General features: G+C 42.5%; 1 long non-coding RNA gene and 1 pseudogene across 2 annotated transcripts; one reads left to right on the plus strand and one right to left on the minus strand.

Moving 5' to 3' along the window:
* Positions 1-696: 696 nt before the first annotated feature.
* Positions 697-1272, minus strand: LOC112853940 (large ribosomal subunit protein eL20 pseudogene; annotated as a pseudogene).
* Positions 1273-14604: 13332 nt separating this feature from the next.
* Positions 14605-17061, plus strand: LOC147571721 (uncharacterized). 2 transcript variants are annotated; one of them, XR_015247108.1, is made up of 3 exons: positions 14605-14702; positions 15732-15863; positions 16921-17061. It is a non-coding gene; the product is annotated as an uncharacterized LOC147571721 (long non-coding RNA). The 2 variants fall into 2 exon arrangements; XR_015247109.1 differs by having other exon boundaries at positions 14662-14677; positions 16921-17060.
* Positions 17062-17674: the final 613 nt, after the last annotated feature.

Genomic DNA, 17674 nt, shown 5'->3' on the forward strand with positions numbered 1-17674 from the left:
GGACTCTTCTCTAGTTACTTCCCTCCATAACACTGCCCAACTTCAAGGACAAATTTCTAGATCATTGTCTGCATCTCACTATCTTTTATAATTGTTTGGTTTCCAAAATCTGAAAACACTTTATCTGAAACCCTCTGCCTTTCCAACCTTCAAATTCCTTCAGTGGCACTGCTACTGAGCGTAGCTGCCATCCCCCACCCCACCCCACCCTTACATCTCCACCTGTCTTCTCCATTCCCTATCTCCAGTGACCTAGAAATTGAGCTCCTTTAATGGGTCATTCTGTAGCAGGCTTTGTTTTCCTGTTTATGTGGCCTGGACACAGTCATCGCTCATTTCAATTGTGCTCGCTTAAGACTTTTTATTCGTTTGTTCCTCTTCACCTTTCACCACAGAAAACTTGCCATTGATAACAGGGATTGGTCCAAGAATTTTATGTGTCTCCTTGTCATCTCAGATGCTTAGGACTTGTACAGAAACATGACATAGCTATACTGATCAGATCCTTTAGGGTTATGAGTGTAGAATCTTCTGCCTTAACTGCATTCTCTCTCTCTCTCTCTCTCTCTCTCTCTCTCTGTTTTGTTTTGTTTAGGTTTTTTTGTTTGTTTGTTTGTTTGTTTGTTTGGCTTTTTGGGTTTTTGGTTTTCCCAAGGCATTTATTTGGGCAGACCTAGGGACAGGGAAGCTCTGTATCTAAAAGAAGATCTTGGGCCTCTTCATGGTAAAACATGGCTTCTATTGGCCATGCAAGACCTGGTGGGTCAGTGGGAACTTGATCATAGAGTCATGGAGTTGGTTGGCTGCTGGTAGGCACTTGCTGGCTGCAGTCTCCTCCACCTTTATAATCTGGATCGAGTGGGCCCAGGTGCAATGCCAGGTGTCCATGTCTCAGTAGCACTGGGTAACAGCACCTGCAGTGGTCAGGTCCAGTACTCTTGGTACATATTGTGAGTGCCACTGGGGAGTCATGGCACAGACAGGTGCCAAAGTTCTTGACCCACATGGGGTATTTCTGAAACACCTGTCCATAGTAGACAATTTCCCTTGAAGATATATTCATCTTCTTCAGCTGAGAGACAAAGTACCAGAAGTGGAACTTGTTGACAGCATGATTATGTACAAAGATGTGCACGTGATAGAGGCGCAGAGTATGGCATTTGGGGTAGGCAGGCAGTGCTCTATCACCTTGTACTCTCCCAGTGTGCCTGAGGCCTTTGGGGCGCACTTTCCACTCTCACTGTGGCCGACAAAAGGAAGTGTTGGCTGCATACTTATTAATGTCTGATACCTTTTTCTTTCCTGTTGGCTCCAGGTCCCTTTTTTGTTGTGGCTGCCCCAGTGTTACCAAGCTACTATCCTTTAACTTCAACAGATGTCTTGGATTATTTCCTCAGTGAGAAAACAAGTCAACAGTCATGAAATTTCTTTGCTGCCCCTCTTTACCCTCTATCACAGATTCTTCATATTCAGTGATACTAGGATTTATCTCACTTTCTCCTCCAATTTCAGAGAATGAAATACCTTTTCCTTCTTAGGGTTAGTTTTCCAACGATTTTCTTGCTATCTCTCCTTTCTGTGTACTTTAAGAACTTACTTCATCAGATTTCCCCTCTCTTTCTTGGATCTGCAAACACCTCTTTCCCACAGAGCCTTTCTTAAAGCAAACTAACTGTTTACTTCTCCCCATCATACGTAATTTCTCCTGCAACCCTACATTTTCCTCAGGTTAAATTCCCATCTCTGTCTTATTCACATTCATACTTTAAAAATGATTGATTTCCCCATCTCCTGCTCATCAATTTGCCCAGTGTGATCTGTCTTCTATTTTATCCATTTTTCTCAAATACTCTTTGGAGTATTGACTATTGTACTCTCTATTTGATCAATTAAGTTTTTGTTTTTTGTCTCACTTCATCATAGTCACAAAGTGACATTGTTGGATCTTCGTGTTTTGTCCGAGATAATTTATATTCAACAAGAGGACATTATACCCTTAACTGTGGGTGCCAGGCCAGCTCTAACAACCCCCAGGCCTTGCTGTTAGACTCAGCCCATTTGTGGCTATTAAGGGGCTGATATTCTCCTTCTCAACAACGATGATGGTGATGTCAATAATAAATGATAAATGCATTTGGTGCTTATGTTCATCCTGTTTTAAATTATTAATATATATTAAATCCTTCAGTCCTCTCAATACTACTGGATAGGTACTATGATTTTCTCTGTTTTGAAGATGAGAAAATTAAGACCCCAGAAGGGGAAATAACTTGATCGCAACAAAGCTGGTAATATTTAGAGCAGATAGGTCAGCTACTTCGTACACACCATTGCATAGCTTCCCAGTTGTATTTGTTTCAGGGCTTGGCCTCTTATTTTGCATTAGCTTTCCTTGTGATTGATTCTCACTGGCACAACTCATCGTGTTTTATCTTCCATTCATGCTGAATCTTTCTTGCCTCCTGCCTCAAGACATCTCTGTTGCCACTGACACCCACTTGGTATCTCTAGATGAGCAATGTAGGAAAGGCAGAAGAGTTCAAAGTTTTTAGAGCAAATTTTTAACTAATGTTGTTGAGAGGTGGTGAATATTCTCCCTTTTGTCTTATCCATGGGCTATCCTGAAATGCAACAGTTAGGATGGTCTCTTAGAAGACATTCCAGCAATCAAACCATCAAGTGTGCTTGACTTAAAATTGAATGTTTGCTCTCCGTATATCTATGTCTCACTCAAATTTCTCCTCACTTCTGCTTCCCTGGAATTGTATTCCCTAAGAAACTGGCAGTATATAAACTTTTATGCCAGGTTTCACTTTTTGGAGAACCCAAGCAATCTAAATCCAAACTGTGAAAACTCCACCTAGATGGTCTACAGTCTCTCTTTCCTTATCCAGTAGAGCATAGAGGTTGACAACACTGGCTTCAGAAGACAAATATCAATTGGAGTTTGGATGTTGCCACAAATAAGCAATGGGACCTTGAGTGATGTATTTAATCTCTTTCCCTTTCTTAAAAATTAGAGATAACTACTTATTTTAAATAGCTCTACCTCCCTAACAAGGGTTATGACACATTTAATAGTTTGCTGTGACTAACATACTCTTTGACATGTAACATGTAAGTATTATTTTTATTATCATTAATATCTTTCAAAACTGTCTTTCACCTTTGTCTTGATATATATTCATGTTAACACCATCTAACCTACCACCCAAACAAAACAAATTGTAAGGAAAGCATTGACTCTTCCATCCGCGTCTTCCATCTGTTTCAACCTCACAAACTTTCATCATATAATTGCTTCATAAATTAACATTTGTTTTACCTCTCAAAAACCCTCTCACATCCATTCTATATTAACCTTGCTATCTTCATTTTGACAGGCATTTCCAGAATCTCACCAAAATTTGCAATAATAGTGTACTATGTTAAATGATTTTCCTTGCCTACTCTCCTTAATGCATCACATTTATTCCTTTACTTTCCTTAGTCTTTTAAAACACAGCCTTGGGGCGCCTGGGTGGCGCAGTCGGTTAAGCGTCCGACTTCAGCCAGGTCACGATCTCGCGGTCCGTGAGTTCGAGCCCCGCGTCGGGCTCTGGGCTGATGGCTCGGAGCCTGGAGCCTGTTTCCGATTCTGTGTCTCCCTCTCTCTCTGCCCCTCCCCTGTTCATGCTCTGTCTCTCTCTGTCCCAAAAATGAATAAACGTTGAAAAAAAAAAAACAACAAAAAAAAAAACACAGCCCAATTTCATCACTAATAATACTGCATTGTAATTGGTTACTTATTTCTCTGTGGCTCTCAAGGGTTTATCAACCTTGGTACTATTGACATTTGGGGATATATAAGTATTCATCACTGGGGGTGTTGTTCTTTGTATTGTAGGCTGTTTCACAGTATCTCTGGTCTCTATCCACTAGATGACAGTAGTGCCCCCTCCCCAGTTATGACAAAAAAAAAAAAAAAAAAAAATGTCTCCAGACTTTGTCATATGTCCCCTGAGGAGAAAACCATCCTGGTTTCGACCACTGCTGTAGAAAGTGAGTCATTTACAGACAGGGGTTATATTTTATTGACATAAGTCCCTAACACCAAGCACCAAGTTGGAAAAATGATAAATGTTTAATAAATATTTTATTAAATGAATGAACCAGTTCTCTCTTTCAAGTATTTTTCTTCTTCTTTTTTAAATCTCAGGGACCACCTTTTATCTGTGCTTCTGTAGCTTTTAGCATTTTTCTGTACATATGTCTGTTTCCCCAATTACATTGTATGATTTTCTTACATCCTTAACCCCCACAGAATGAATGGAATATAGTGGGTTCTCAATAAATACATATTCAATTATATTTAGTTAGTAAATTAATATCTATATTCTGTGGATATGTTCATACCACATGATTCTCTCATTGAAGGTCTTATATGATAATAATTGTATGTTCTCACATCATGCACTTTCCCTTTGTGACACTTATACCAGCTATAATTAACTGATCATGTATTTAATTGCTTAGTATCTATCTCTGTAGGGTATTTGAGACAGAAATTGTGGTTACCTCATTTTTCCCCTCTCCTCTGGCTAACCCAGAACTTTATTCACAGTACATACTCAGGAAATTATAAGTCTTTGTCAAATGAATGAAGGAAATAAATTAATGCTTCTGCTAGATGACATGGACAATATGTACTTGGAGAATTTGATGCAATAGATGTATCATGGTTTATGGATGTATGTGATGAAGCATCTTTGAACCTATATTAGGAAGCTTTAAAAAGTGTCATCTTTGTCAAATTAGTGAAAAAGTAATTTGCCCCTCTAAATCACTTCACAAAAGGGAGAACTTGACGCTGTCATAAGTCAATACAGATGTTTGATATCCCAGACTTGTAATCTCCTCTTGCTCAGCATGTTCATTTTTTTCTGGTCCTAATGAGTAGCTCATGGACCTTAATTGACATATTGACCTTGAAAACTCTAGACAATGATCTCTTGTGCCAGCTTCATTATCTGTGGCTTTATTAGCCAAGGAAATTTGACAATAAAACATGAAACAATCACAATCTACACAAAGACACTATAAATCATACTTTTATCAAGTAAAAATAACCAATCTAGTCCCTAACATTTTATCACACAAATACAATTTTGTCTTATATTCCAAATATAAAATAAGTAGTTTTGTTCTGCTATTGTCTGAAACTACTTATTAACCCATATTTAAAAAATCTCAACAATGAATGTTTGATAAGAATTTCATAGAGCAGAATATTGTTTAAAGACTCGAAATTTAGTGTCTTTTGAGGAATCTTCTTGCATCAGAGGAAACCAGCATGCTATCTTAAAGAACATTAAAACCAAGAGACAAAAAAACCTCTTTTCATACATATTGCTGTGTGTTTTCTCTCCTCACCATGGTCTCCTGTTGTTCCCAGTAGGGATACCAATTTTAGGATATGCAGTAGACAGCTGTACTATAGAAGCTAAAGCTTGAAATTGTTCAGGAAAAGCTAGGTTAGGGCTTTTCATTTGACAAGAAATTGTAAGCAAAAATTCATAGTAAACAGCCTGCAATAAATGGCCTGTAATAGAAGTACAAATTTTTTTAAAAAAATTATTGACTTAGAATTTTCTGATGGAAATACTATGCCAAAATAAATTTGAAAGTGATCCTAACCGCAAGCAGTCATGTTAGGCACCTGCTGACTCTTCTCTATCATGCATAGCTTAATGAAAAGGACCATCGTTTCTCACAAAAGTGTGTAACTGTGTTCCCGATGGGGAGTAAAAATTACAAAAGTATGAAATTGTCATTTCAACTTAAAAACTACTGATATTTAGGTGATGTTTTATTTTAGCTGAGCGCATCTCTATTATACATGTTTTCATTCCTTTTTAATGTCTGGAAAATACACAGGTCTTTCTCCAGGACATAAAATGAGTTATTATGTTGTTATATTAATTGCCTGTACAATCATATCCAAATTCCCAAGATAATAATGGTCAGTCCTCTATCTCCCTGTCAAACCTCACTCCCATTTGCCCCTTTGTTCCTGTTCTTGTGACTGTACACAATGTGGAAAGCATCCATAGTGTCTAAACAGGTAGTATTACTCCCTGTGCTTGGAATGAAGACCCCACTATTTATCCCCGGAATACTCAACCTTGCTTTTCAAATCTCAGTTCAAGCCAACACTGCCTGCTCTCTGAAGCCATCATTGAGTCTTCCAGGCAGGCTTTGCTGTTTCTTTCTCCATATACCCAACTGCTTCTATCAACTCTATTTTTCCTTCCACTCTCTTCACTCTGGAACAAATTATCAGAGATATTAGTGCTAAAATCAGTGGACTCAGTAGTGTCACTTGCCTGTGCACTGATCAGACCATATTTAGAAAGTATATTTAATTCTTGGCTATTGTAGAGCAATATTGATGAATCAGAACATGGTCAGAGAAGAAAAGATCTTAAAGCCATTATATCGTGAGCTGCTACTGATGGAGTTATAAATTGGGAATAATAATATCTGGTACTGTTGTAAAATTGAACTAAAATAACACATCAAAATTCTGTTAACTTGAAAAGTAAATTTTGAGAAACACGTTCCATGCCCATTTGCCAATTTTACACTCCCTGTATTGGTTGCTCACCATCTTGAGAGAATAGACTCCCCTGTGGGCATTTGTTTCCTCTGTTTACAAATGAACTTGCAATGAAATTACTACTTTTTATTTTTTATTTATGTTTTTATTTCTATCTCCTTGATCGAATGTAAGCTTCTTCATGGCACAAATTGGTGAAATTATTTTCATATCCTTTAATACCAGCACATTAATACTAAACACACAGTACAGTCTTCAAAAGGATATGAAGAAAATCTGAAATGAGTTTCCACCAAAGGAAAACATTGTTGTTTTCTTTAAAATAGCTAATGGGCCATCATGTAGAAGACTGGTAACTTCATCACCTCCAAACGGTAGCACAAGGAAGAGTGTGGGTAGCTAATTGCACATCAGTATTGGGAGAATACTGAAAACTTCCAAAAAAGAAACAAATGATTTGTTATCCCATTATCCAAATAGTCTCTCCTAGTTGAAATATATGAAACCAGTTCATACAAATGATTAGAATATAGAAAGAATTAAAAAGGTATATACTAGAAATAAAAGCCTAACCTTATATTTCTAGAAACCACCCTTTACAGTGTTCTTCAAAAAGGTATTATGCATGTACATATATGCCTATAAGTCCATCCGTAAAGTATTTTACACTGAAGGCATTCTCCCTATTCCCATTTATGTGAGCTAGTTGGTGTCTTCCTTTCTCCTTCTCTCTCCTCCCTCTCTTTCTCTTTCTCGGTGTTTGTGTGTGTAACTCCACTTCTTTATTGTCGGTATTATTGAACTTATCAAGAAAAACAGTGTTGTCATGAGCAGTCGTGTACATGGATACTTTGAAATATATCGGGAACTTTCTCTAAAGATTTAATGTTAAAAAGGAAACCAAAGAAATAGACTTTCCTGTGAGGTAACGATGTCTTCATGAGTGTAAACTTTTAGAGGCTTTCCTTTTTTAAAATTGTTTAATGTTTATTTATTTTTGAGAGAGAGAGATTGACAGAGTGTCAGCAGGGGAGGGGCAGAGAGAGAGACACACACAGAATATGAAGCAGACTCTAGGTTCTGAGCTCTCAACAAAGAGCCCAACCTGGGGCTCAAATTCATGAACCAGGAGGACAGGACTTGAGAGGAATTCGGATGCTCAACCAATGGGCCACCCAGGTGCCCCCAGAGGCTTTTCTCTAAAATATTACTGCTTTGGAAATGAAGCTAAACTAAAATGGTTCCTAACAGCTGTTCATAATTCTAATATAATAACGAAATTTTGGTTGCTATTCACATCAAATAATGCTTCTCAACATTAGCTGTAAATTATAATCATCTGGAGAAATTTAAAAACAGTAACAATGCGCAGGTTCCAGTCCTGATGAATTAAATCAAAATCTGTAGGGATGGGACTCAGGCTGTAGGTTCCTAGGTTCTTCTAATGTGCATTTACTATTGAGAATTTGTGATGTAAAAGTCAAGTCATTAACATCGTTTATCAGTACGTTTGAAAACAAGAATGGCAGCAATAAAGGTACAAGAACTTTACGGAATTTATTTTCTTCTCTACTAGCAAAATGGGGGGAGCATGATAGTAATGTAAAGAACAGAAACACACTGGAGAGAACCTCAGACACTGCCAGTACAGGACTTTGGTAAATGTTAGTCATTTTCTCTGAGCAGATACTCCTTTTTTTCAACTCTTTGAATGCTGGTTCCTTATACAGAGGAGGAAAGGGTCCATATCTGTCTGCACTCTTTCCCATTGTTATTCATGGGTCCAAGGAAGCTGAGATGGGCATCTGAGCTTCTTTAATCAGTGGTTCTCTACAAGAAGGTTAGGAATCATCTCTCTGTAGCAGAACTGATATGTAGCAACGTCCATCAGAAGAGATGAGTAGGCTTCTGTCAAGGTAGATGCGGCAGGGTAGATAGAATGAAACCTGAAGCTAGGTTAAGTAATTGGGTTCTTGTTCAATAAATTGCCTGTTTGTGCTGTGTAATGAAAGATCTTTGGTGCAGTGGATGTCTGAATCCAAATACTCTTCGGATTTTCTGATGGAAAAAGAGATAAGGGTGAAAGGGATTTAATTTAGAACTATTGAAAACCTTTAAAGAGATTAGAAAAAATTGGCAAATGCACTTTCTTTTTTAAAATCAGGATTCTTTGTTACTTGTCAGCGCTGGTTATTTACTTTTTCAATTGACAATAAAACTTATTTGTTGGTTTTGTTTTTGTTGCTTTTAGTTTTTCTCCCATCAATTTGCCATCATTAAGGGACCTTTAAGATTCAGATTATGAAGAAGATAATGGAGAAATTGTTTTCTCCCAGCCCATGTACCCTAAACCTGAATTTAGGAAGTATTAACTTTCAGGATTTCATTGGAATGTCACATCAGAATTGTAGGCACTGCATCGGTGCATAGACTAGCCCTCATGTCTTGATTCAAGTGATATTTTTTCCCCCATAAAGTCAGACCTCACTCACGTGCCTAAGCTTCTATTTAAAAAAAAAAAAAAATTCTTCAAAGAATACACTTTAAAAATATACCTCATTAAAAAATTCATGTGAACAATCAGAGCAGTGTGGATATGTAATAGTGGGTAGAATTTGGTGAAATATATTAATCTCAACAATAAAACCATTCATGCTTTGGGCTTTTTAAAGCATTGTCCCAGATAATTTTAATAAGCAATTATTTGAATGGATTTACTTTCTAAGGGATAAAAAAAAAAATGTGTCCGAGAAATGAGAAATAAAATGGTCTCTTTCTTTTCATTCCACTCGTTTAACACTTGAAAAAATAAAAGGCTTTATTGGAGGAAAAATTTAGGGATACACAACTAGAAGAGGAAAGGGATTCACAACTCAGAAGGAAAAAAAATGTTGACTGGATAAGATCTGTATTGAAATTCCCTTCAATATATGGTACATTCATAGTGTTTTGATACCTGGGACAAATCCCAGGCGTCGCATCCCCTCAGACACTTTGTTTCACATCTCTGTGTCATACTCTCTAACCCTCCCTTCACTAGGTGATCTACGTATCCATACTTCATCTATTCTTGTTCTTTCCTCAGTTTTCCCTCTCCTTCTTTCTCTTCTCTGGAGGAACATGTATCCAATCTCCAGGATCATATTGGGAGTCAGAATTCTAACAAATAAGCGCTTATTGAAAGTAACTTCTCTTTAGGGTTGCCTAGCATGCCACATGAAACAGCAGAACTAGGAAGTAAGAACACTGAGTTGAAGCAAAAGTTCAGCTGAAAAATTTGTTAAGTCTTGGCAGCTTCTAAGCCCTGTAGAGATCCATTTTCTTTTAGCAGAGGGTCAAAAGCAGAACAGGTGATCCAGAGCTGCACTGAAGATGGGAGTGTCTCCTGATGAAACATATCACTCTCAGACTCTGGGAGGCTGTCATGTGAGAGGCTGAATTAGAAATACTTTCAAAGAGACAACTGTCTTCTAGAGAGTAACCCTCCTTTTAAAAAAATTCAGGAGTTGGACTTCCCATTTATCTTTAAATGAGGAAGGAGACCTTCTCCATTTTCCCTAACTCTTGACTTCATTTTAGAACTGACAAGTTTAAACAAGATGAGAATCAGATTGCTTCTGCTTATCTCATGCTTTCAGCTCTAGCCGACAATGTAATTAATGTTGCTGTAGGAAAAACCAAAAGCGTTCTTGAGGAGAACTTTTTCCTCTCTGCTTTTTGCAGGCATCATTCTTGAGAGAGTAGGTTGTCTTTTTGACATGCTACTGAGGGAGGTATAACACGCAGATGTCCTTGATGATTTTTTTGCATGTCTGTTGATTTGTAAGTTAAGCCCAGACTACTTTTGTCTTCTTATCTTTTTATGGTGCACAGAAGTTATTAATTACCATACTGTTAAAAAAAGTAGCATCCAAAACAAAAAATTATCCATACATATGCACACAGTTTCTTTTGCTGGCCTTCCCTACAACATATGATTTTCCTTAGCATGTTGGTGTTTTAATCCGTTTCTGGGGAAATTTGCTATAGAAAAGTACTAGAGTTATACTGATAGCTATCGGGTGTCTTTTATAACTAGTTCCCTCAGTTCAAGGTTACATTTTCTTACCTACACTGTCAACATTGTTTTTCAACATCATTCCTACAAATTCCAGTAGACTTCCCATCTTCTCTTGCAAGTCAGGTTGTCTCCTCAGAATCCTTCAATTTCTCTCTCTTAGTTACCAAATCAATTGTGAACGCTTTATTCTGGCACTCAGTTGTCTATAGCTAGACCCATATTTGAGTACCTATCCTGACAGTTTTATGTGCTTCAATTTCTGGTCTCTAATTAAATTATATACATGAGAATACTCAGAACTCGCCCATAATATTTAGTCCGCATGGACTGCTTTTATAATCCATCTTTCTACTGTGATTCTACTCACTTATCAAGACCAAATTTAAATGCCATTTCATCCATAACTTTTTTCTCTTCATTTATACTTTTTTCTCAGCACCCTTGCCCACCATCTGCTACCACCATGGGGACATACCATAATTAATGGCTATTTTTTTTTATGTTTGTTCCTATGCTATTGTGAATGCACAATACCTTGTGATATATGTATTCATATGTGTATCTGTCTGCCTTATAAGAACCTCAGTATAGGAATATACCTATATCTATACAGTAGCGTATAGAAATATACACCACTTAACTCTTTGTTGGTATGTGAAATGGTTTACCTACTTGTTATAGAGAATATATACAGTTTTTTCTTACATTTATTTTTTAAAGGACAGACTATATTATTATGAAAAAAATGTGTTAAGAATTCGTGGATCTTTTCTGTAGATAAACTTACATTCTGTCAAGAGAAGTCAACGCCTATTTTCAAAGGCAGAAAATTTTCTTTTTTTCTTGGTAGCAATAATGGGAAACACTTTAACCTCCTGTTTTTTAGTCCAAAGTGGAATGGTGTTATTTATCATGCATTGATTTGTTGTCTCTGAACTGACAAAGTAGGTGGTTTGGCTATTTACAGTCAGTGTAAGATGGTATATATGTTCAAGGATGCAGGTGAGTACCATTAGAATAAGTCCTTTGGGACGGCTAGTTATGTAGCAAAAGGAATATATCATACAAGTAATTAAGGATGCAAAAGAAGAATAGCATAGAAAGATATGATGGCTTTAAACATAAGTTGTCTTCTAATGAAGCTGATGTCAATCCAACCATTCTTTAGAGAAATCTATGTAGGATAAAGTTCTAAAACTTTCATTTTGTGATCATAATTGTATTTTGAAATGATTTCTATTTATAATGGGAATCAATATTTGATCTAGTGGATCCTCAGTATCGTCCTCAGTATGATAGGATTGTTTAGGCATTTGTAAATTGGGAAAACTGAGGAATATAACGGACATGAATCCCTCACTTTCATTTTCAGTTTTTATGAAATAAAACATACATTTATGCATTATATTTATACTTAATATTATATTCAATGTTTACTGTAAAGTTATTGTAAGTAAATTTTTTTCCTGTTATAATTAAGGGGATATGTAGTTGATAACTTATGTAGAGTATTCAGTGAAAATACTTAACAAAATGGTCTTAGTGCATATATTCTGCATACAATTAAAAACTTCTGTTTGTGTGAAATGAGAATATCCCAGGATTCATATCGGATGGCTGTAAACTACCTACTTAATGTTATGTGATTTTTCCATAAGAAGCTTATTTGGTGTTTCTTTCCTTACAGAAATATCTTTATTTTAATATATTTTATTATAATAAAATTTATATGCTAACACTTAATAATAATATTCCTAATAAATTACTCACGCCGCCAATGCCACCTCGCCACCACCGCCGCTATGACTCTCTAGCGTGTAGTTCTGAACTCTGTTTCTTGGTAAAACTGCGAGGTAGGAATTGTTTGTTGGCTTTGAAACCAGGGGCGGATCAAGATGAGTGCTTGACACTTTGGTAATGATGTCATTTAGGAAAAGGCATCGGGTTTCTTTCTTAGTTTCTATTCAATTTGGAAGGCTTAGCTCTATCACTGTCATTTTCTGGTGACATGACTGAGTGTGTTTGCTGAGCCTCAGAGGCTGTGCCACATGAAAGGGTACTGGGGCGGGCGGCCCTCAATCCTCCACCTTCCTTGTCGGGCGCCGGTTTGCTCTGCTGTCCAGTGACAGTCCTGGATGTGAGCAGTGTCCCCCCTCTGCCTTGTCCTCAAGACTGCTACATCAAGGCCTGCAGAGGGTGGGGACTTGAGGGCCACAGGCCCAGCCCTGGGGACCTTGGCCGTGGGGCCAGTGCTGGGGTTCAGTCAGGGTCTGGCTGGCTTCAGCTGTCCTTATGCGTCCTCATGGCCAGCGCACCTGTGACAGGTGTGTGCTGTCTGTAATTTGGTTGGGGTGATGATATATGGAAATGTCCAATAGCTTGCTTTTAATGTAAGCTGTTCAGCAAGATTTTCCTATCTTACGGAAAGCCTTTTTGCTGATGCTATTAGAGTAATCGCCGATAGACCAAGTTTTGAATTCTGTGGCAAAATCCCAGAGAGAGGACGTGAACGTGCTCAGGTCTCTGCTCATCCCTCAGCTTTTACTTAAAAGGACCTGGCTGTCACTTCTTGTTCCTATTTACATCTGATTTCTCCCAAAGCGGGGGAGTTGGAGATGGAGAGAGGGAGCTGCGGTGTTCTTAGAACGCGCACCTGTTGGGGCAGGTGGGAGGCTCCGTCGGTTAAGCGTCCAATTCTTGGTTTCGGCTTAGGTCGTGATCTCATGGTTCGCGAGTTCAGGCCCCACGTCAGGCTCTGTGATGACAGCGTGGAACCTGCTTGGGATTCTGTCTCTCTCCTGCTCACACACACATTCTCTTTCTCAGAATAAAACAACAGAAACAGAAAGCAAGCATGTGTCGTGCTCAAGAGGAAGCTCTAGGTTTGGCAGGCTTCTCACTGTAAGGTCTGACACTTTCCTCAAAGAGTCGTTAAAAACCATTTGTGAAGCTGAAGAGCCTGGTTTAGTTGCTTGCCACTCAGTTTTAGCCTCTTGACAGGAATCCGGTTTTCGCTGGCATCTTAGTGGTTCAAATTCGACAGATTCTATTTTTTTCCCTTTCAGGCAGATTTCAAACTGATGTGTGATAACGCGATGACCTACAACAGACCAGACACCGTGTACTACAAGTAGACCAAGGAGATCCTTCACGCAGGCTTTAAGATGAGCAAAGTAAGAAACCCACGGCAGCAGGGAGCCACAGAGACGTGAGTTCCCCTCTGTCTCGATGCCTACACAGAGCCCCACCCCCACTGACTGACATGCTTCCACCAGACCATCACTGGCAGTGGCGCGGAGCTTCTGCTCTAGGGTACACATCCCAGGCCACCCTCCCCTCCAGGTGCTCTCTCTCTCTCTCTCTCTCTCTCTCTGCTCCTGCGCCAGCTGGAACGTCTCCTTTAGGGTTGGTGGAAAGTGCTGGATCTGTTGATCTAAGTGTGGGTGTCTGATGGATTGCAGCCAGCCTGTGATTTGTTTTACGTGGCTGCCTCACTGAGTCCGGACAGGACGTCTTGGCCATCCAGAGTGGCTTCCCAGATCTGTCCCACGAGCCAGGTTGCATGTGTCACGCATCTAGGACCAGTGCCTTGTACCTGATCGGCCTGTAGGTGAGGTGAGGGCCACTGTGCCCTCTGGCCCGTCCCCCTCTGCCAGCCCCGAGTGCTCCCAGCCAGTCGGCCGCGCCTGTGGTGCTGACTCCCACCTACACCTGCCGCGGTAGCGCCATGGGAGCCCACTGTTAGGCCAGGCGAGGCTGTGGCTGTCCACATCCAACCCATCACCATGGCGCCTCAGCTGTGAGGCAGAGGTAAAGGCCTGCTGCTCTGTCCTTTTTGATTCTAGGAGCGGCTGTTAGCTCTGAAGCACAGCATGTCGTTTATGCAGGACATGGATTTTTCTCAGCAGGCAGATCTTCTGGGCAATGAAGACACAGCTTTTGAGGAGCTCGTTCCTGAAGCAGCACCTGTACAAGTTGAAACTGCCAAGGAATCCAAAAGGAAGTAGAGAAGTTATCAGGTATCGGGAAACGCACCTCAGGAATGTGAGTGAGGGTGAGCCTGTGCTGGTGCCCGTGTCTGTGGAGTAGCTCGTGGACCCCCCCCCACCCCACCTGCTGGAAGGAGCCTGGTCCCCAGAGGCTGCGTGTGAGCTCTGGTCTCAGGTGTTTCCAGGCAGCTGGCCGGCAACCTGGACCAGCCGGGCCTTGAAACGCTAACGGACCTGGGGGCACAAGGGCTGGACCGCCCCTGCCAGCCATACGCAGGCTCTGTTCCAGGTGTGACACTGCTGTTCCCATATGTGTGTTGCAGGGATTGTTGGCCCTTCACTATGAAGAAGTTCCCTCCTATGCAGGACACTTGTTGGTGGCCTGGCTTGGCTGTCCCTGAGCGGGGGACATAGCTGTGCTGTGTTAGGCAAGTGACACGCTTTGTGGGGGGGGCTTCATTCTCATCATACCCGACCCCCCAACTCCTGCAGCCATCCACCCTGGGCGGGGGGGGGGGGGTTCTTGCAGGCTTGGGATCCGCAGGCAGAATTTGCTCCCACAGCTCCTTGGATGGAATCTGTCCATATGCTTCTGGAAACTTCCACAGGAGAGACCACATCCGTTGGGTGCTGCACCCAGCAACCCTTGGCTGTTCAAATAAAGCTCTTCTCTGTGTGGGGTCTGAGGCCACCTGCCGAAGCCTCGGGATGCCCCTTTTGCCTCATGACCTGTGCTCCCAGCTCACCCTTGTTTCTGGTGTCTCCACGCTCCATGGAGCCTTGCCTCTTTTTCCAACGGTGCCTCGAATGACATTGTGAGTAGTGAGGTTGCCGTCAGGTTGCTCTTAGATCGACTCAGGTGTGCAGCTGAGACACGAGACACCTCCAGCGGCCGTTTGGGTCTCCCTTGCTGTTCGTGGAGGCCTCGCGTATTGCTGCAGTTACAGCCATGAGGACAGGGTCAAGGAGTACTTCGTGCCCCTGCTCCCAGCCCATGGTGACCTTGGGGAGTGGTAGGGACTGACTGTGGTGAGGTGGGAGCAGCACGTGCCCCGGTGACGTGTGTGCTGTTCTTGCCTCGCAGCTGCACGTTTGAGCCGGAAGGAAATGCCTGCAGCCTGACTGACAGCACGGCAGAGGAGCACGTGCTGGCCTTGGTGGAGCACGCAGCTGACGAGGCTCGGGACAGGATCAGCCGGCTCTCACAGGGGGCAAGGTAGCGTCAGGGGTGTCTGGGCAGAGCTCGTGTCCCGCAGGCTCTCTTTGGGTCCTGTCACCAGCTCCATCTCTGGGGTGCCTCGCGAGCAGGACCCTCCCAGAAGTGGTGTGTGTTACGGGGTCGCTGCAGGCAGGCTCGCCCCATAGTGGGGATGTTGCCCACCGGCAGATGGACGTCAGGCCTGCCAGTCATCTGCGCTGCAGCCTCCCTCTTCTCCTGGTTGCTTGTGTCTCTGTACGCCTCTGCAGGACCTACACGAGGCACAGGCAGAGCGCAGGGGCTCCTGGCTGTCCTCCATCCTCAGCTGCCTGTCCAACACCTCCCCCTCCAGTAGGGACCAGCACCACCTGGGTAAGGTGGCCCCGGGACTTTGGGGGCTGCTCCCTCTGCAGGGCGCCCCTGCCCCTGGGGCGCTGAGACCGCCCTCTAGTCGGGCAGCTGCACGGGGCTGAAGCGTGTGAGTGGAAGTCACTTGGGGTTAGGAATCCTGGGGAGTGGCCGTGAGACATGGCCGGCCCTGCGTCATGAGGAGCCCCAGCTGGCTACACCCCAGGGACCTTGGAAGGGGCAGAACGAGCCTCAGACGCTGAGTTCAACTCGGGGAACGTTTGTTTCTTTCTGCCATTCCCGGTTTTAGTCCTAACACAGAGTGTCAACGAGTGTGTCGATCCTCCGAGGCCCTGAGGGGAGAGCAGGTGGCCTGGGGCCTTCTGTGTTTACTGAGACAGAGCGGGCAGGTGTGTGGGCCCCACCGGGATTTCAGTCCCACCAGGAAGGGAACCAAACGCTTCCTGGCTCCTTGAATTTACTCCCTTACTTCCCCATGCTCCTGTTGTAGTTCCCAGATAGAAGGTCGGGCTCGCGAAATACGTCTTGACGTTGTGGGCTCGGGGGTGCTCGTCCATGGTGGAGGTTTGGCTGAGTAACAAGCGGGCTGTATGGCTGAGTTGTGGTTTCACTAACCGCCGTCACTAGGACACGTTTTCGGCCCGGTGTGAACCGCGACGTGTGTGTGGATCCACTGTGTGAACACCTGTCTTTCCCACAATTGCAGGAAGTCCTTCTGGCCTCAGCATCGGGGAGCAGCCAGAGGTGACCCACGACCCATACGAATTTCTTCAGTTTCCAGAACCTGCAGCCTCTGCAAAGAGCTAGCCTTGTAGATAGACTTCCGTTAGTTTTTTATTTTTTTATTTGTGTGTACAGTTTTTGTCGTGAGACAGAGACTTTCGTTTTGTCTCCTCTGGCATGCGGGAAGCAGCCCCGGGGAGGTGGGGAAGTGTCTCTGGCATCATGTCAGCCACACGCGGATCCCGTGTTTCTGTGGGTAGCCCCATGAATCCTGGACAGTGGACAGCACACATCCAGGTGTGTGACTGGGTGGGGTTGAGCCGTTGTGCTTTGTCTCTTGAGCTTTGAGGGGTCTGTAAAGCTCCTCTCTGTGGCTGGCCGGGACATACCATCCTGCCCCAGCTTCCTTCCCGAGCACCCCCTGGGAGGCAAGAGATGCCCACGTTGAGGGTCCTGTGTGCTGTTTGCCCTGCCCGCCCTCCCCGCCGTCCCCACATTTCCAAAGCAGGTCATGGTGGGGCCGCGCCCTCCCGGCCTGGGATAGGCTCTGTGCTGGGCGAGGCCTGCCTTCTGCTGGAAGCTGACACTGCCCCCTGACGACAGTGATGTGCTGTGTCCATAGACTTTTTTAATCTGGATGTGTTTACTGGATGTTTGTTTACATTTGCAAAATGTAGAGATCTCAATAAAATACAGAGCGATCGCATGTAATTGTTTGCAGCCCCATAGGTGTCCAC

Source organism: Puma concolor, unplaced genomic scaffold, assembly GCF_028749965.1.
Source record: "Puma concolor isolate L17-30 unplaced genomic scaffold, mPumCon1.1.hap2 unalloc_scaffold_107, whole genome shotgun sequence".
Classification (NCBI taxonomy): Eukaryota; Metazoa; Chordata; class Mammalia; order Carnivora; family Felidae; genus Puma; species Puma concolor.